This window comes from Mustela erminea, chromosome 8, assembly GCF_009829155.1.
Source record: "Mustela erminea isolate mMusErm1 chromosome 8, mMusErm1.Pri, whole genome shotgun sequence".
Lineage (NCBI taxonomy): Eukaryota > Metazoa > Chordata > Mammalia > Carnivora > Mustelidae > Mustela > Mustela erminea.
Genome location: NC_045621.1, coordinates 68162969 through 68184594, shown reverse-complemented (window position 1 = coordinate 68184594; position 21626 = coordinate 68162969). Strand labels below are relative to the sequence as shown.

Below are 21626 nucleotides of genomic sequence, written 5' to 3'. Positions count from 1 at the left end.
TCCTCAAATTTTAATTTGAAATTTTCAAACCTACAGAAAAGTTATAAAACTAGAACAATAAATGCCTATATGCCTTTCACCTAGATTCACTAGCTATTACCACATTTGTTTTATTTCTCCATGTATAATACACACACATATTTTTTTCCTAAACATTTGAGAGAGTGATAGACATTTTGAAACCATGGTCTTAAATAGTACAGCATGTATCTTCTAAGAAAAAGGACATTCTTCTACCTTCTTCTAAAGTTATCACACTCAAGAAACTTAACGCTGATACAATTCTATTATCTAATATAAAATTTATGTTCCAATTTCTCCAACATACCAAAAAATACTCCTCTTTTTTGTCTTTATTCTGCTTTATCCAAGATTCAAAGATCACATGTTGCATTTAGCTGTTATACCTTTTTAGTTCTCTTTTAATCAAAAGCAACTTCTTCAGAGTTTTTTTTTCCCAATTCCTTCATGACACATTTTTTAAAAAGATTTTATTTATTTATTTGACAGAGATCACAAGTAGACAGAAAGGCAGGCAGAGAGGGGGAAGCAGGCTCCCTGCTGAGCAGAAAGCCCGATGAGGGGCTTGATCCCAGGACCCTGTGATCATGACCTGAGCCGAAGGCAGAGGCTTTAACCCACTGAACTATACAGGTGCCCTGAGACTGACATTTTTAAAAGACTCTGGGCCAGTTATTTGCAGAATGTCCTTCAATATAGATATGTTTGACTTTCCTCATGATTAGAAATTACCTGAATTTCTTGGCTAACATCAATCTTATTTTGTGTTGAAAGATATTACTCTTTCCAATGCTGCCAATATTTTCCTATCTCATGAAAATGGAAAATCTTTAATGTGTTTTTTTAACAGATTGTGCTAATATTTTTGAGGGGTACAGTATTAGTTGGACTCAGATATAGATATCTAAACTTTATCATTTCATCATCTAGAAAATAGTAACTAAGAGAATATAGCTTAAGAAAGCCAAGCACTTGTTGGGGCACCTGGGTGGCTCAGTCGTTAGACATCTACCTTCGGCTTGGGTTGTGATCCCAGGGTTCTAGGATTGGGCTACGTTGGGCTCTCTTCTCCACAGGAGACCTTCTTCTCCCTCTCCCACTCTCCCTGCTTGTGTACTTGAGAACTTCTGTAAGTAATTTCTAGTTCCCACAGTAGAAATTAGGGATCTGTCTGCTTTTTAACCCCTTACAGCTTGACTAAGGAATGTTTCCTATTCTTTGTTGCCTTGTATTTTAGGCCAGTCTATAAGCCAGACCAAGAGTTGCTTGGTCATAGAATTAAAGATATTGGGTTGTAATTTTGGAAAATAAAACCATTTGCTGAGCCACTGCTCAGCTAGGGGCAGTCTGTGTGCCTTCAAAGTGTCTTAGTAGAAATTTTGAGTCCTGAAAATACCTGATTACTAGACTAAACAAGCAGAATCTAGGCAGAGGCAAGTCTAAACTTCATGCATAACATCACCTATCAAGGCTGCCAATAAATCACACAATTCATATAAATAAAAAGCTATGGCAATGATGTTGTCTGAATGTAAGTGTCTCTTATTTGAGACTTAAAAATCTGGGTTATATTTCTAGGAACATTCTACTGAATGTATCCATGGACATTGATTTAACCCAAGCGATGATGGAGTTTTTGAACCTGGGCCATCACTCTTACCTCACTTGCCCATGACACTATTGCCAATGAACCACAGTGTTCTTTTCTATTAGCCTGGACACTGCCTTAGAAATTTTTCCAACAGAGCATTATAGGCAACCATAGATAATAATTTGGATTCAACGCATCACATAAGATCTTTATAACACTGAAAAGAAATAAGATAAATATCATCTAGGTTTTAGCTTCTCACCTTCACCTGCATATAAATGGTAGAACAATGCTTCTTATGAATGACTGACAGACAACTGGTAGATCTGGTTAAAAAAAAATCTCATAATCAGAGCATGTTGACCAGGTAATTGGACAAAGGAAAGAAAGGAAAAAATGTTACTTAAGGTTAGCTATTTGCTGTGATAAATTGACCTCAATCTATATAATAGCTGAAACAAAATAGAAGTTCATTTCTTGCTTATGAAATAATCCAATTGGTTCCAGGATGTGGGGATAGAAGGATGTGAGCTCCATTCTACACAGTCATTAGGGATCCAGGCTGGTGGAGACTGTGCCATCTAAAATACCCAAATTTCCAGAACACTGTGGACATTTGCATCTAGCTGGTATAGGAGAAAGAGCATGGGGAGCTTTGATTAATCAAGCCTGAAAGTGACTTTCAGCAATTCTGCAATGTTCTATTCTCTAAAACATAGTTACATGGCTATACTTAACTAAGTTGGACAGGAAAGTATAGCTCATGACAGGGCAAATTCTTCCCAATGGCACTGTAGTATAGAAGGGAGCATAAATGTTTGGTGGTCAGCTAGCATCTCTGCCCACAAAGGGGAACTTTTCCTTTAAACTCCATGGCTTCTTATGGGACAGGAGAATGGTAATAACACTAGAGTACATCTAGTAGTATGCCAGGCATAATTTTTGTCTGAGACTTTTCATATTCCCAGCCCATATGGCTCAGCCAAATATGAAGATGAAAACCTGTATGTGAATATTTATAGTGGCTTTATTCATAACTACCCAAAGCTGGAAACTGCCCATTGTCTTTCAATTGGTGAATGGATAAAGAAAGTATAGCGTATTCATACAAAAGAATACTACTCAGCAGTAAAAGAAAAAACTACTGATACACCCAGAAAGTTGGATAAATATCAAATGCATTATGTTAAATAAAAATAGAAAAGCTGGAAGAGCTGTATACTGTGTGATTCCATTTATAGGACATTCTTGGAAAAAACTAAAGTATAAAGACAGAAAACAAATCAGAGGGTGCTGGGACTAGGGTTATGTGGAGGTTTTGACCACAAAAGAAATTGTTTGGGTGATAGACTCATTCTATATCTTGAATGTGTAGTGGTAGTTGTACAACTTTAGGCTTTTATCCAAATTCATAGAACTGTTACATTAAAAAACAGTAAGTAATTGCATAAAAAGATAAATGAGACAGGGACTCTGTCATACAATTTTTTTTCAATCCTCTAGTATACTCTTTTGAAAAAATCCAGTTTTTTTCTGGCTCAAGGTTACCCATTAGAGTGCAACCAAGCCAAACTGCAGCCTTCTCAAGACCCCTACTTGAGCTTGAGGATCCACTTCCAAACTCATTCACATGGGCACAGAATAAGTTTAGCAACACCTGGGCCCCTCACAACAGAGCTTCCCTTAGATTGAGTGATGAGAGACAGCCGAGCAGTGTCTTTTATAATATAGTCTCAGAAATAACATACCATCATTTTTGCCATAGTCTATTGACCAAGCCTGGTACAAGATAGGAGGGGACTCCACAAGCTGTGACTATCAGGAGGTAGGGATTATTGATGCCATCTTGAAGCCAGACTATCACAGGCAGGAATCTCTTTATAAATACAAGTATGCCAACCTATATTCAGGTTGTAATTTTATTGAATTGTAGCAGATTATTTCACAGAACTTAGAGGAGCAGAAAACATTGATAAAATATTATTCCAACTAAGGAGACACCCTTCGGTAGCAACATGGAAATATTAGTTTAGTTATCTAGCCTCAGAATCACAGTTCATTCGATTTCTATTTTTATCTCTGTATTTTAGATTTATTCATTTAACATTATCACAAGTATGAGTAAATCTGAAAAACACACTCTTTGAACTCATACGAAAATAGTAATTCCAGGAATAAAAAAAAAAGTTCTAAATTAGAAGATTAGGCCACATAACAAATAGCATGGAGGACAAGGGGAGATGGAGAGGAGAAGGGAGTTAAGGGAAATTGGAAGGGGATGTGAACCATGAGAGACTATGGACTCTGAAAAACAATCTGAGGGGTTTGAAGGGGTGGGGGGTGGGAGGTTGGGGGAACCAGGTCATGGGTATTAGAGAGGGCACGGATTGCATGGAGCACTGGGTGTGATGCAAAAACAATGAATACTGATATGCTGGAAAAAACAAATAAATTTAAAAAATCAGTAGTAAAACAAAAAAAAAAAAAAAGAAGAAGAAGAAGAAGAAGAAGAAGAATTAGGCCACCCTAATCAGAGAGTTTAATAAGTATATCTTAGCCACACATGTGGAAATGGTATAGAATGACAAAAATAAAGGTGAATGTATAGGCCAAGTAAACATTTAAAAAAAAAATCAAAGCCCTATTTCCAACACATTTCCACCTTTTTCTTATCAATGAGCATGCCATCTACACAACTACATTTCCTAAATCTCAAGGACAGGTTTTCAATTTTATTCATTTTTGCTGCAGGATTGACTTTTTTCCAAAAAAATTATAAATGCTTTACAAATTTGTGGCAATTTTAAAATTGAGGCTAAAAATCATTAAAATATAATGAAATGTCTTCTAGCACCTTAAAAAGTATTAATCATAATTGTGATACTCTATATTATAATATATACATTTATTAAATGCCTTAGAAAAATAGCATGATAGTTTTATTTGTTTCATCTCTAGATCACTAAAAAGAACGCATATTTAACCATTGAAGTCCAGCCCTTCAAAGTTTCTTAAAGCAGATACATTTTTTAGATGATTACGATCTTGTCTGGATGTTGCCCTCACATTCTGGTTTTTATTATAATACTTGCTGGGCAACCAGTTCACATATAACAACTTTCATTTCTTTCCTTATGGAAATAAATTTTCACTCAAATATGGAAAGATATTAAAAACAAGGATATAGTCTCCTACCATGTTTTGTTTGCTCTGCATTCTAGCCTACTACTTCAGTATCCAGTCCGAAATGTAGTTCCCTGAGCAAGGCTGTTGTCACATAAGGTTTCAAGCTTGTGTGAAGGTCTTTCACAGAACAGCCCAGCCAGGCTTTGTGTTCCTGGGCTTTCTAAAAAGTTTAGATAAAATACGCTGTGGGTCTCTTAGGTCTCTATTGTGCTTTTCAAATTGGGGTGGATAGGGCAGCTGTGTGGGTTTAAACGGAATTCATTTCCAGGTCCTCAAATTCCATATTAATCATGCTTATATCTAATCTGCCTGAGAACACGTTCTTGGTCAAAGCACTGTGCCCAGTCTCTTTCCCAGCTTCTCATTCCTAGTCACCCTCTCCTAACTTCATAAACTAAAGGCAAATCCTTTACTCATTTGGAATCCCCTGGTTACAAGTGCCTCCAGCAAATCCACCTTGATCAAAGCAGTGGTCTATGTCTCAGCTGCATAATTTTAAGAAGGAGGAGATGAAAATTCCCCCCGAGTATTTCTGCTGATCAATATTACTTTTTCAAGCATTAGAGAGTATTGCAACTTATTATTTTATATTTTCTTACACATTCATTAGGATTCATAAGAGAAAATTTGTAATTAAATATTTCATAAAGATATTTAGTTAAGGAAAATCTATATTCAATTTTTACTTGGATGCATTTAATTTCCTGCTTGTTCTCATTGGTCAACCACTTACTACCAGTTTATTTTATCCTGTGATGTATTTCTCAGATGTACATTAGCTTAACAAGAATGGTTTGTGGATTCTACAGTGAACAGTCATTAATACATCTTTTGAAAGCCTTCCACGTAAAAATAACTAATAACTTATTTTTGCTGTCAATTCCACAGAATCCAGTCACATTCTAGCAATAAATAATATATATCTATTGATATATGCACTAATTTAAAAAGGAAAAAGAAGATCTATGAAGTGAGTTGGAGGAAATCAGAGGGGGAGACAAACCATGAGAGACTGTGGACTCTGAGAGACAAACTAAGGGTTTTGGAGGATGGGGCAGAGAGTGGGTATTGTGGAGGGCACATATTGCATGGAGTACTGGGTGTGGTGCACAAACAATGAGTTTTGGAACACTGAAAAAAGAACAAAATTAAATTTAAAAAAAGAGATACAATTCTAGTAACATTTCACATTTTTAAATAATTATTAAATTTAACAATGCATTTATGTTATGTTCAGTTGTATAACACTCAGCTTTATCAATACAGGAAGCATATATTTTATTTTTTATTTTTTTATTTTTTTGAAAAGATTTTATTTATTTGAGAGAGAGACAGTGAGAGATAGCATGAGAGGAGAGAAGGTCAGAGGGAGAAACAGACTCCCCATGAAGCTGGGAACCAAATCCGGGACTCTATACCAGAATTCCAGGATCATGACCAAATGCAGTTGTTTTACCAACTGAGCCACCCAGGCACCTGGAAGCATATATTTTAAATTTCAACGTACACATATTTTTTGTGGAAAAAAGTATGATGATTAATTTTTTTTAAGCTTTCAAATATAAAGAACAAAATTTTGTGGGTAAAATAAAGTAAAAATTCAAGTTCAAGGAGAAAGGAACAAAATAATATTTCCTAATGTTAGAAAAGATACTACTCATTTTTTTATATTAAGATAAAATTGACATGTAACATTAGTTTTAGGGGTACAACATAATGATTTGGTATATGTATTTATTACAAAATGATCACCACAATAGATCCAATTAACATCTGTCTCTGCACATCATTATATTTTTTTTTCTTGTGGTGAGCATTTTTAAGATCTACCCTCTTAGCAACTTTTGTACATATAATCTCATTAATATATGGTTGTCAAGCTATATATTACATTCCCGTGCTTATTTTAAAACTAGAAATTTATCCCTTTTGACCATTTTCACTCATTTTGCCATTGCCCCTACTTCTCCATCCCTTACTTCCCCCCCCCCATGGCAACCAAACTGTGTTCTGTCTATGAGATCATACAGTATTCGTTTTTCTCTGATTTAGTTTGTTTAGCTTAATGCCCTCAAGATCCATCCATGTTATCCCAAATGACATGTTCATACGTTTTTTTTTTTTAAGATTTTATTTATTTATTTGACAGAGAGAGATCACAAGTAGGCAGAAAGGCAGGCAGAGAGAGAGAGAGAGGAGGAAGCAGGCTCCCTGCTGAGCAGAGAGCCCGATGCGGGACTCGATCCCAGGACCCTGAGATCTTGACCTGAGCCGAAGCAGCGGCTTAACCCACTGAGCCACCCAGGCGCCCCTGTTCATACGTTTTTAAAAGTAATACAGTATATATAAAATTGCTCTCATAATTATATTGTATACATAAAAGATTAATGTAATAGGTTTTTGTTAAAATATCAATATTTATGAAGAGAGAGAGTTTGACTTCTTCTTTCCCAATTTGAATACCTTTTATTTCTTTTTGTTGTCTGACTGCCATTGCTAGGACTTCTAGTACCATGTTGAACAACAGTGGCGAGAGTGGACATCCTCGTCGTGTTCTTGATCTCAAAGGGAAGGCTGTCAGCTTTTCCCCATTGAGAATGACATTCACTGTGGGTTTTTCACAGATAGATTTTATGAAGTTGAGGAATGTTCCCTCTATCCCTATGCTTTGAAACGTTTTAATCAGGAACGGATGCTGTATCTTGTCAAATGCTTTTTCTGCATCAATTGAGAGGACCATGTGGTTCTCCCCTCTTCTCTTATTGATTTGTTCTATCACACTGATTGATTTACAAATGTTGAACCACCCTTGCATCCCATGGATAAATCCCACATGGTCATGGTGGATAATCTTTTTAATGTACTGTTGGATCCTAGGATCTTGTTGAGAATCTTGGCATCAATATTCATCAGGGATATTGGTCTGAAATTCTCCCTTTTGTTGGGGTCTTTCTCCCTTTTGGTGGGGTCTTTACCTTGTTTGGGGATCGGTAATGATGGCTTCATAGAGAGAGTCTGGAAGTTTTCCTTCCATTTCTATTTTTTTAAAAACAGCTTCAGGAAAATAGGTATTATTTCTCCTTTGAATGTTTGGTAAAATTCTCCAGAGAATCCATCAGGTCCTGGGCTCTTGTTTTTTGGGAGGTTTTTGATCACTGCTTCAGTCTCATTACTAGATATTGGTCTATTCACATTGCCAAATTCTTCCTGATTCAGTTTTGGAAGTTTATAGGTTTCCAGGAATGCATCCATTTCATCTAGGTTGCTTAACTTGTTGGCATATAACTGTTGATAATAATTTCTGATGATTGTTTCTATTCCCTTGGTGTTAGTCGTGATCTCTCCCTTTTCATTCATAACTTTATTAATTTGGGTCCTCTCTTCTTTTCTTTTGGATTAGTTTGGCCAGTGGCTTATCGATCTTATTGATTCTTTCAAAAAATCAGATTCTAGTTTCATTGATGTGTTCTACTGTATCTCTCATTTTTACCTCATTGACCTCTGCTCTAATCTTGATTATCTCTCTTTTTGTGCATGGGGTTGGTTTAATTTGTTGTTGATTTTCCAGGTCTTTAAGGTGTAAAGAGAGCTGGTGTATTCTGGATTTTTCCATTTTTTGGAGTGAGGCTTGGATGGCTATATATTTGATGGTAGGACTGCCTTTGCTGTATCCCATAGGTTTTGGACTGATGTGTCTTCATTCTTATTCTCTTATACCATACACAAAGATAAACTCAAAATGGATAAAGGACCTCAACATTAGCAGGAATCTATCAAAATCCTAGAGGAGAACATAGGCCACAGCAATTTCTTTCAAGACATGTCTCCAAAGGCAAAGGAAACAAAAGCAAAAATGAACTTTTGGGACTTCATCAAGATCAAAAGCTTCTGCACAGCAAAGGAAATAGTCAACAAAACAAAGGGGCAAATGGGAGAAGATATTCTCAAATGACAGACAAAGGGCTGATATCCAAGATCTATAAAGAACTCCTCAAACTCAACACACACAAAACAGATAATCACATCAAAAAATGGGCAGAAGACATGAACAGACACTTGTCCAAAGAAGACATACAAATGGCTAACAGACACATGAAAAAATGTTCATCATCATTAGCAATCAGGGAGATTCAAATAAAAACCACATTGAGATACCACCTTACACCAGTTAAAATGGCCAAAATTAACAAGACAGTATACAACATGTGTTGGAGAGGATGTAGAGAAAGGGGAACACTCTTACACTGTTGGTGGGAATACAAGTCAGTGCAGCCACTTTGTAAAACAGTGTGGATATTCCTTAAGAAATTAAAAATAGAGCTACCCTAGTGTGCCTGGATGGCTCAGTCAGTTATGTCTGCCTTCAGCTCAGGTCTGATCCCAGCATCCTGGGATCAGGTCCCACATTGGACTACTTCCTCAGTGGGGAGCCTGTTTCACCCTCTGCCTGCTGCTCTCCCTGCTTGTGCTTTCTCTCTCTCTCTGACAAATAAATAAAATCTTAAAATAAAAAAAAAAACAGAGCTACCCTATGACCCTTCAACTGCACTACTGGTATTCACCTCAAAGATACAGATGTAGAGAAAAGAAGGGCCATCTGTACCCCAATGTTCATAGCAGCAATGGCCACAGTCACCAAACTGTGGAAAAAGCCAAAATGCCCTTCAACAGATGAATGGATAAAGAAGATATGGTCTATATATACAATGGAGTATTATGCCTCCATCAGAAAAGATGAATACCCAACTTTTGTATCAACATGGATGGGACTAGAAGAGATTATACTGAGTGAAATAAGTCAAGCAGAGAGAGTCAATTATTGTATGGTTTCACTTACTTATGGAGCATAAGGAATAACACAGAAGACATTGGAGATGGAGAGGAGAAGTGGGTTGGGGGAAATCAGCAGGGGAGACAAACCATGAGAGACTGTGGACTCTGAGAAACAAACTGAGGATTTTGGAGGGGAAGGGAGTGGGAGGATGGGTGAGCCTGGTGGTGGTTATTAAGGAAGGCACGTATTCCATGGAACACTGAGTATAGTGCACAGACAATGAATTCTGGAACACTGAAAAAAATAAAATTAAATTAAAAAATATATCAATATTTACAATATAATTACATTCTTTGCTACTATTTAAATTTAGGACAAAAAATTCAGATGTTAACATAAAAATGTGTGAGAAGTCACATGATTTTTTAAAACTACTTTAAGGAGTATACAAACAAACAAACAAAAAAGAAAACAAAAGAGAGGAAAGGAGGGAGAAAGAAAAAGGAAGAAAGAGAGGAAAGGGAGGGAAGGAAAGAGAAAGACAAAACAAAATTGCTACTCTAAAGAAGTGAAATAAATCAGTGGCTCCTCAGTATTCTGTTCCCAGATCTATTATAAAATCAGATATTTCTTTTCATTTCTCCATTTGTCTTAATTTCCCCAAGTATAAAATGGGCATGATAATAGTTTTCCTTGTGGTCAGAGATTTGAGTCGAATTCATACAAGAAAAAAAAAAAAAAAAACTAAGAGTAAACAACATTGTATGCTAAGTTACATGTAAACTACTAACAACAATAAAACATGAGATAGGCAGATGAAGGATTTTTAAATTTCATATCTTTAAATGTTTTATAATCTCTGCCCCTCGTTTTGAGCCAAGAGTTCTTAACAGAATTCTAGAAGTTTATAGATACATAGATTGCCTGGATCTCAAGTCCAGTTCTGATGACCAAGTGGTACGAACAACAGCTTCTTCTTTAAGGAAATGAAATATATTATTTTATTCACACATTTAATGGAAAGAATGTTCAGCATTTCCTGTGGACTTAGCCAGAGCTAAAGCACTAGGCAGAGAAATGGCATCACCTTATATGGGAGGGTAAACTGTGGAGGGTGTGGTGTAGATATGACCAGGAGTGAAAGAGGAGATAAATGCAGTATCTCAGAATTCAGAGTCTGGAAGTGGACCTGGAAGTTCTGAAAAGAAACTGAAAGGTTACACAGTTCTTTTTTTTAAAATAATTTTTAAATTTTTTATTTTTTATATAAACATATATTTTTATCCCCAGGGGTACAGGTCTGTGAATCACCAGGTTTACACACTTCACAGCACTCACCAAAGGGTTACACAGTTCTTAATCTCAGTCATAACAGATGTCTTTACATCACTCTTAATATTACACATTTCTGGGAGTAATTGTCCAAGCTATGAGGACAATTACAGAGATTGAATGAGAGAAGAAAATGTCAATAAAAATTTGGCACAAGTCAAAAATTCAGTCCAGGCTGAAAAGTTATCATCTCTGAGCTTACTTTTAGAATGCAGGAAAAAATTTTAGTTATGCAATAGAAATAAAAGTAAAAATAGTTGAACAAAATAACTTTCAACATCTCTTCCAACAGTAGGCTTTATTGGAAGGTTACACTCCATGCCCAGAATTAAATTAAGAGAATTAGGTTATATGATTGTGATTGCTTAATGGCACCAGTCTTCTCCACAATCTGGATATAACAACTAATTCAGCTAAGAGTTGGAACATCCTTGCTTCTGATGGGAATGCTTTGCATCCCCTCAAGGCTGGCAGTGAAGGGTAGGGCAGGGAAGAATAAAAGGTTGAAGACCACCTGTACAGTGTAGTTCGAGTCTTTGGTCAATATCACTAATTTTTGGCACCTCCAGCAGAGGGCAGGCAGGTGTAGGGAAAAGAGAGGAAACGCGGTTCTCCATTTCATTTACAGGCTATTCTTTGCACAGTAGCGTGGCACCATAAACATGGCCATGCAAGCTGAAACTGGAAAGCAATCTTTTTTTTCCCCATTTAACTTCTTTTAATGCTTCTTCACAAATGGTGGCAAATACTAAAGTACAGTAAGGAGTAATCATAATAACATTATAAATATGGAATTACAAATTTAAAACATTTTCTGGTTTAAAAAATATATATATCTGGCAGTCAACGCAGCTCTGCGTGTTTCTGCATTGCTACATTCCTGATGGTGCTCGCGTTTATCCATTCTTCCAGGTCCTCCATGCCCACCTCTTCTTCCTCCCAACTGTTCTATCAAAGGTCCAAGGGGCCCACTAGGGTCACCTTGCCCTCCTCCACCAAAGCCACTTCAGTCCATGTCCCAGCCACTACAGAAGCCACCTCTGTCTCCACCACAGCCACCTCTGAACACTCCACCAGGAACACCGTGGTCCACGAGGACACCTCTTCCTCTCAGCGTGCCACCAGGGCCACCTCTGCCACAGTGACCTCCCACCCCCAGGAGGGTGTGGAAAGGATGATGGAAGGAAGCCTTTAGGCTTCAGGACCTTATACCGCTGCTTTCTGCTCTCCAGGCAAAGTTTCAGTACACCCAGACTGGGGCACTGCCAGTCTCCAGCTAGACATTTCTTCTTCCTCCAGATGGGTTCTCTCAGGAACCCCATGACCCCCTTGAAGGAAAGCCACTTCTGTCTCCTCCACAGCCTCCATGTGACTATGGGCCCTTCAGAACCTCCTGGGCCCCCTGGACCTCCACAAAGTGGCAGTGGCATCCCTCTGTCCTCACAGGGAGGCATACCACCCCACATGCCATTCCTCTTACAAGGAAGAGAAACCTTAAATTTGCTCCCTTGAAAATCTTTCCCAGATAACCACTCCATGGCAACTTTGGCAGTTGGTGGTTCTTCATAGGACACTGTAGCATCACCTTTGGGCTTTCCTGTTTCCTTGTGCAAGTAGACAGGGATCATGGATTGTCTGGTTCTCTTGTTATTCTTAACAACTCCATGCTGCTTAAAGAAGTCTGCCAGCTTCTCTAGTCACTTTGTCATATAAGCCTTGCACATATATTGCACTGCTGTCAGAGTCTTCATGTGGATCTGCAAGTAGGCCTAGATCAAGATCTGGTCCTTCAGCCATGGGTCCACCAGGCTTATTGAAGCCACCTTGCTCTCCAGCCATCATTCCACTGCATCCTCCACCCCGCCCACCTCTGCTCATGCCTCCATCAACAAAATTCTCTTCCCCTGCCCTGATTATCAGGGCAACTCATGCTCTGGTTCTCTCCTGATCAGGAAAATCCTCTAGACTCCTGACCATAAACACCCATGCTACTGTGGTAGTCCTGTCAGAATGAACTCTGATACTCGTAGTTGCTACTCTACTGTCTATATTGACTTGGAGCCTAGCTGTAGGATTCAGTTTGGTGGGGAGGAGAGGGCCAAGGGGCAGTACCTAGTGGGCAGCTGCTGCCCATGGCTGCTTTGTTGCCATAGGAAATCTGTTGTCCATTGTGCTCGGCTGCCCATTGGTGTTCGCTGAGAGTAACTGTTCTGATCATAAGTAGTCAGCCAGCTATGTAGAGGAATAGCTAATAGGAGGATAAGACAGTAGTGCCGTGACTGGCTGCATGCGTAGCTCCCAGGTACCTGGGGATAGCTGTAGTTACTCTGTCCATATCCTAAGTGGGGCTTGTTGTAAACCCCTGTGCTAGTTTGAGGTTGACTAGTCTCAGCAGGTTTGTTACCATCCTGTGGTTTTGCAGGTGCAGTGGCTGCTGGCTGCTGCCCATAGGCTGGGTAAGAAGGCTGACGGCCATATGCAAACTGAGCTGCATAGGAGGCCTGGGTGGTAGTGACCACAGCAGTGGTGGTATCGTAAGCACCAGTCCTGTGCCCCTGGACAGACTGACTATAAACCTGGGGTGGGGGTGGGGGGCAGTTGGAGTAGTATAACCAGCAGGAGTAGGTCCATAAAAAATTGCAAGGTGGTCTGTCCATAGGTTGCAGTGGACTGTGCCTGGGTATAGCTGACATCAGTGGGCTGTCCATAGGTTCCATAATTTTCTGCCCACCTACCAGGGGATTATGTGCCTATCCTTGAGTGGCCTGGCAGTGTATGCACAGTAGCCCTTCTGGGCTGCAGCTTGGCTGTAGGTACTGTAATCCATGGATGCCTTTTTTCCCCCTTCCTTCTCATTCTCTCAACATCCATCTCCCTCTGGCTTTCCCTGTAGGTGCTACACTCTGCAAAGCAATCTTAAAGCTGGTGGGAAAATTATGATTGTTCCATGACCTGTAAAATTTTTGTCAAAACATTAAAACTCTTACTGTTAGTTATAAACATAAGAGGAAAGGAAATAATAGTAACATTAGTATCTATATAGCCCATTATAATTTAAAAAATTAGAAACATTGAGTTAAACAGTTTTGTTATCAAGAGTACTTTGAACAGTGCTTGCCTTAGTGTTGTAGAACTTACAGTAGGAAACAAGCATCTTTTCTGTGTCTTGGCTAATTTATAAATTTATAAAAGTTTCTAATATGTTATCTTTTGCACTTTCAATGTCAGTATCTTCAAGAGTTCCTTAAATAGCAGCTCTCAGGGACTCACGTGCTCTGGAAGCATACATCACACACTGTTTCAACAACTAGTCTTGCCTCAGGTACCAAACCAATGGCCCCAGATAAATGTGAGTTTACAAAACTTCACCAATCCCTCCCCAGACCCTGTTAACTTTTAAACCACCCCATGACTAACTTCTCTGCAACTGACCTAGTACAACCCAAGGACAAAAGCCCTTAAGGAACTCATTTGACTGAATTCATTTGGACAGTTGCCTCCTGCCCAATGAGTTTCTATCAAACTCCACTTTAAAATTTTTTTAATCAAAATATACTATTAGTTTTCTATCAAGAAATTTTTTGTAGGGACTTTGATGCACAAATACGGGTAGAAACTTCAGAAGAAATGGTTGGCAGACCAGAAAATGATAGTGTCTGGGGGGCAGAATTTGGGGGTTGAGGGAGGATGGAACAAATGACTGATCATTTTTATCACAAGCCATGACTTTTTAAACTATGTGCATCTATTACATCGTTATAAATAAAAATTAAAAGGGGCACCTGGGTGGCTCAGTGGGTTAAGCCTCTGCCTTCGGCTTGGGTCATGATCCCAGGTCCTGGGATTGAGCTCAGCATAGGGCTCTCTGCTCAGCAGGGAACCTGCTTCCCCCCCTCTCTCTGCCTGCCTCTCTGCCTCCTTGTGATCTCTCTCTGTCAAATAAATTAATAAAATCTTTAAAAAATAAAAATTAAACAGGAAAATTCCTTAAAAGTACATTTACTTCCTCTGAAAAAGAGCAACAATATTTAGTTAAATGTGGCGAATGTTTCTGGAGCATCTATTACATGCCCAGTGCTGTGCTCGGCCACAGGAAAAAAAACCTGACCTGCAAGCAAACAGGTCACAATAACCTGATTTCTTCCCATAGAATCTGCATAGTCTTGTGGAATGAGAATCCAGTACATTGCTTCTAACTTTCACAGTCAGAGTATTAAAATTTCAGACAAGGTCTATATTTAAAATTAGGTATCTTAGAAAAAATATGTAAGATCCCATTGTCTATTAGGAGGAATTGAGACTTATACCCCAGTGCACATTTATTCATAGCTCAGATCCACTGAGAGGCTCTGATTTTACTCAGCTGAGGTCTCCTGATAATTACTCTCTTGATAGTTAAGTTTTCCATGTCATTTATTAAGTCTTTGGTATGCTCATATCTTGCAAATTTTATTCTCTCATAGAAAATGGTACATTTATCTTGCCATAAGAAATTGCATAATTAAATTTCTAGTCACCTAATTGCAGCAACCAGAAATGAAAGATTTGTTATTATGGCTAATATAATTCTTTATTGTTTATTGAACACCAATAAGTTCCAGGGATAAGAGACATAAACTAATGTATAATGGCTTTTGAAATATTTTTAATGTTCCTAAAATATTAAGGGATGCATTCTTTACTTAAAAGGCAAAAGCTCTGGAGAAGGTTTTGCGTCAAGACATTTTTTAAAAATCTCTCCCCAAACTGCATCTCTTTTTAGCACCAGCTCCTCCTATTGCAGCAATTCTCACCCTGGTCACATATTAGAATCCCCTGGGAGCTGCTAAAAGAAAAAAAGAGTAAGACAAACAAACAAACAAAAAAAAACCCAGCCCCTAGGGCCCACGCCTAAGAAATTCTGATTTCCTGTGTCATGGGAGGACCCTGGTCACATGTGACTTCTCATACATCCAGGGTGGGGGCAAGGGTGGTGAAGAGAGGCAAACCATGAAAGAGGCTCTTAACTATAGAGAACAAGTGGAGGGTTTCTGGAGGGGAGGTGGAGGTGGGGTGGGTTAAATGACTGATCGGTATTAAGGAGGGCACTTGTGATGGGCAATGGGTGTTATGTGTAAGTGATGAATCACTAAATTCTACTCCCGAAACTAATATTACACTGTATGTTTGACTTATTTCACTCAGCATCATCTCTTCCAGTCCCTGTACGTTAACTAACTGGAATTTAAAACAAAGACTTGAAACAAAAAACTATATAAATAAAAATAAATACAGTAAAGGGGAAAAAATGTGTGCAGATAGTTTTAATGTCCAGTCAGAGTTGAGAAGCATCACCTAAAACCATAGATCTCAAAGTGTGGTCCTTGGACTAGCAGCATCAGCATCACCTGGGAACTTATTGCCTCTACAGATTCTCAGGCCTCCCCCACCGCAATGAATCCCAAATTCTGAGGGAGGAGCCTGATAAACTGATAAACAAGCCCTCCAGGTGATTTTGGGACTCACTGAAGTTCAAACCATTAGACTTAAAAGAATATTTAAAAAGGAATTGTCAGGAGAATGACGTTAAGGCATCAGGGAGAATGGAACCAGATGGGCTCTCTTCCTGGGGTGTAGGAAGCTCTGTCATAGTCTGGGTGCAAGAGCAGGACTTGCTGATGAAGATTCTTTTTATATCTTCATAAATCCGTCAGGATTCATCATACTTTTGTGAAGTGAGTCACACTAGCAAACTAGACCCAACCTACCTTATATATTTTTGTATGAAATGAGCCAGATTCTTTGGATAGAAAAGGAAGGAGAAGGAAAGTGATTGGAAATCTGGTAAGCATCAAAATTTGGAGCTCTAAATGTTTGGTAGAACAAAGTGGGGAGCACTGAGGCACAACTTCATGTAGATGCACATAAACAGGATGAAAAACTAAATTGGTTGGTTTTAGAAAATAATTTCATCTAGCTCTGATGAAGGGAGACCCTAATGACTTTTTTCCTTATCATAGAAGTTACACAGTAGATGGGGAGTCCCTTGAAGCAGCAATAGGATCATTCATCTCATACCTGGGCTATACTTCAGAATGAGCAAATGCTGAAATTTTGATCATTTTATAGGACTTTCAGCTTTCCATTGTGACATTCTGATAGTTCATGCTAAGTCCCTTTGGACAGTATTTTAAATTATGTTTTTTTATTAGCAAGTGGCAAATAGTGAGATTCCACTGTACAGATTTTGTTGAAATAATAACTATTTTTGTTATTATTTTGTTATTTTTGTATTATTTTGTATTGTATTATTTTGTTATTATTTTATTTTTATTGTTATTAAAATAATAACTTTGTGGCCTATAATACAAATGATACACAGGCAGTTCAACTCCTGTTGAGTGGAGCCAGTATGTTGGAAGTGGGGAAATTTCTTCCACCATTTGGTCTCAAGACAAAGATTACCTATGTTTATTGAATGATTAAGGTGATACTAAAAAAAGAAAGAAGGTGATACTAATTGTTTTTAAATGGACCCCCCCAATCTTGGGGAGAATCTATTTAATTGTTGTGCTTAATTAACATCTCAAACTATCTCAGAAAACTATTTTAATTTGCAGAGACATTTGGAGTTGAGTTTGGAATCTAAAGCATCAGGGCTCAGCATATTCTAAAGATAAGGAGGGCTGTTGCTCAATCCATCATAATGAATATGTTGAGTGCTGTACTCATAATCAAAATCTACAGGAGAAATACTCTTCTTGAAATGTCATAGGTTGTTAAAACTGGATTTCTGCAGGATAAAATAATGGCAGGAATCTGCCGGGATAGTTTGTCAGCAAGTTTAATACTAAACTATTTAATCTTTAAGTCTTCCTGTGGTGTTTCTCTGACACTGTACAGATAGGGCCAATCACATCTCTTGGGGAACTGGTAGCAGAATTATTTGTTGGTTTAATGATTTTGGCCCAGTGGGTTTTCCCAGCTGAAGTTGACAAATGAGAGAACTAGATTTCCTTAGGGCAGAAAATGAGTAGCATTGACACAAAGTCCTCTCTATTAAGGTAATGTCATTAAAAGGATAAGTTAGGAAATATGTTCTTAAACATCTCTTATAATAACTTGCCAAAAACATCTCTTATAATAACTTGTCAATTACACAACCATAGGATAAATGGATTTATATTAATAGTTAAATGTTTAGCAAAGAGACAGAAAAAATACTAATTGTGGTAGAGATATAGAAATAAGTTAAAATATGTAACTTCTAAATTTTTGGTTGACTAATACAAATGTTACCATTCTTCCTCTCTTTTCTATATTATATATGTTTATACATTATATATAGTTTATAATACATATTATATATATAATATATAGTTTTCATAATAAAGTAATTTTATGCATTCAAAGATATTTAAATGTAAAGAGTAAGTAGTCTTGTGGAGGAGATTGAGAAACTTCATAGAACTCTTTATGAAAGATGTTGATTGGAAGAATTTGAGCAATATAAAAAATAAAACAATAAAGTTAAATTTAGTCTCTGTAGAGAAATTGGGGAAATGTTACAGGAGATGGAGTGTATGAATGGGAAGAAAATAAGTCAATTGGATATTTTTAAATCCTCAGACATCAATGATCCTATCTGATCAGACTAAAGTATATTATGACTGTTAGGCACTTTTCCTCAACAATCAACCTCTCAAGCTGATTATAGAGCAACTAAACCAAAATGGACCACAGCCAAAGATACTCTATAGGAATGTCTTGCATTCGGTAACCTCTTTGACCTCAGCCACAGCAACTTCTTCCTAGAAACATCGCCAAAGGCAAGGGAAGCAAGGCCAAAAATGAACTATTGGGACTTCATCAAGACCAAAAGCTTTTGCACAGCAAAGGAAACAGCGAACAAAACCAGAAGACAACTGATAGAATGGGAGAAGATATTCGTAAATGACATATCAGATAAAGGGCTAGTATTCAAAATCTATAAAGAACTTAGCAAACTCAACACCCAAAGAACAAATAATCCAATCAAGAAATGGACAAAGAACATGAACAGACATTTCTGCAAAGAAGACATTCAGATGGCCAACAGACACATGAAAAAGTGCTCCACATCACTCAGCATCAGAGAAATACAAATCAAAACCACAGTGAGATACCGCCTCACACCAGTCAGAAAGGCTAAAATTAACATATCAGGAAATGACAGATATTGGCGAAGATGAGGAGAAAGGGGAACCCTCCTGCGCTGTTGGTGGGAATGCAAGCTGATGTAGCCACTCTGGAAAACAGCATGGAGGTTCCTCAAAAAGTTGAAAATAGAGCTACCCTATGACCCAGAAATTACAGTACTGGGTATTTACCCTAAAGATACAAATGTAGTGATCCAAAGGGGAACGTGCACCCGAATGTTTATAGCAGCAATGTCCACAATAGCCAAACTATAGAAAACTATGCAGCCATCAAAAGAAATGAAATCTTGCCATTTGCAATGACATGGATAGAACTAGCAGGTATTATGCTGAGCAAAATAAGTCAATCAGAGAAAGACAATTATCATATGATCTCCGTGATATGAGGAATTTGAGAGACAGGGTGGGGGGTTTGGAGGTTAGGGAAGGAAAAAATGAAACAAGATGTGATCGGGAGGGAGACAACCATAAGAGACTCTTAATCTCACAAAACAAACTGAAGGTTGCTGGGGGGTGGCGGTGTGGAGAGGGTGGCTGGGTTGTGGACACTGGGTTGTGGACATGTGATATAGTGAGTGCTATATAATGTGTAAGCCTGACAATCCACAGACCTGTACCCTGGGGCAAAACCTGAAAATAATTAATAATAATAAAAAAGGATGCCTTGTATTGACACTTTGTTAAGTTGTTATGTAGAATTCTACATCACTAAATAATGAACATTTAGAAGATGCTTAACATCTTTTGGGTAGTTTAGCAATGTATTATCATCTATTGGTGCATAATGAGGGGAGCAAGGCCAAAATTGAACTTGTTTTAGGCTAGTAAATATCTCATAGTTTCTCATACTATCTCATAGTTTCTTGGATCAAGAGTCTAGGTACAGTTTAGCTGAGTCCTCTGTTCAGGGCCTCATAAGTGTACATTCAAGGTGTTGGCCTAGTTTTGCTCTCTTCTGGGGTTCAACTGGGGAAGAATACAAGGGTACATATATCACTTTGAATTAGTGTTTTTATATTTTCCATGTAAATACCCAGTAGTGTGATTACTGGATTGTAAGGTAGCTCTATTTTAAACTTTTTGAAGAAACTCCATACTGTTTTCCACAGTGGCTGCACCAGTTTGTATTCCAACCATTAGTGCACAAGGGTTCTTATTCTTTACATCCTTACCAATATTTGTTTCCACTGTTTTTAATTTTAGCCATTCTGACAGGTCTGAAGTGATATCTCATTGTAGTTTTGATATGCATTTCCCTGATGATAAGTCATGTTGAGAGTCTCTTCATGTGTCTATTGGCCATATCTTCTTTGGAGATATGTCTGTTCAAGTCTTCTGGCCATTTTTAAATTAGATTATGTGTTTTTTTGATGTTGAGTTAGAGAATTTCTTTTTGTTTTTTAATTATTTTTAGGGGTGCCTGGGTGGCTCAGTGGGTTAAAGCCTCTGCCTTCAGCTCAGATCATGATCCCAGGGTCCTGGGATCGAGCCCCACATCAGGCTCCCTGCTCAGTGGGGAGCCTGCTTCCTCCTCTCTCTCTGTGCCTCCTTCTCTGCCTACTTGTGATCTGTCTGTCAAATAAATAAATAAAATCTTTTTTAAAAAATAAAATTATTTTTATTACCATATAATGTATTATTTGCATTATTGTTAATGCAAATAATTAATTAATTATTATTAGTGCAATTAAATGTATTATTTGTATTATTTTGGTAGTTTATACATCTCTAGGAATGCATCCATTTCTTCCAGATTGTCAAATTTGCTGGCATAGAATTGCTCATAATATTTTCTTTTAATTGTTTGTATTTCTTTGGTGTTCATTGTGATCTCTCCTCTTTCACTCATGATTTTATTAATTTGGGTCATTTTTCTTTTGTTTTTGATAAGTCTGGCTAATCCTTTCAAAGAACCAGCTCCTAGTTTCATTGATTTGTTCTACTGTTCTTTTGACTTTTATCTCATTGATTTCTGCTCTGATCATTATTATTTCTCTTCTCCTACTGGGTTTAGGCTTTCTTTACTGTTCTTTCTCCAGCTCCTTTAGGTACAGGGTTAGGTTTTGTATGTGAGAACTTTCTTGTTTCTTGAGAAAGGCTTGTATTGCTATATGCTTTCCTGCCAGGACCACCTTTGCTGTGTCCCAAAGATTTTGAACAGTTGTATTTTCATTTTCATTAGTGTCCATGAATTTTTTTAATTCTTCTTTAATTTCCTGGTTGACCCATTTATTATTTAGTAGGATGCTCGTTAGCCTCCATGTATTTGAGTTCTTTCCACCTTTCCTCGTGTGATTGAGTTCTAGTTTCAGAGCATTGTGGTCTGAAAATATGCAGGGAATGATCCAGTCTTTTGGTACCAGTTGAGACCTGATTTGTGACCCAGGATGTGATCTATTCTGGAGAATGTTCCATACGTGTACCAGAGAAGAATGTGTATTCTGTTGTTTTGGGATGGAATGTTCTAAATATATCTGTCATGTCCATCTGGTCCAGTGTGTCATTTAAAGCCTTTATTTCCTTGTTGATCTTTTGCTTAGATAAT

General features: G+C 37.8%; 1 pseudogene; it reads right to left on the bottom strand.

Moving 5' to 3' along the window:
* The window catches only part of LOC116597070, a 48870-nt pseudogene that overhangs the window by 10372 nt on the left and 16872 nt on the right, over positions 1-21626 (bottom strand).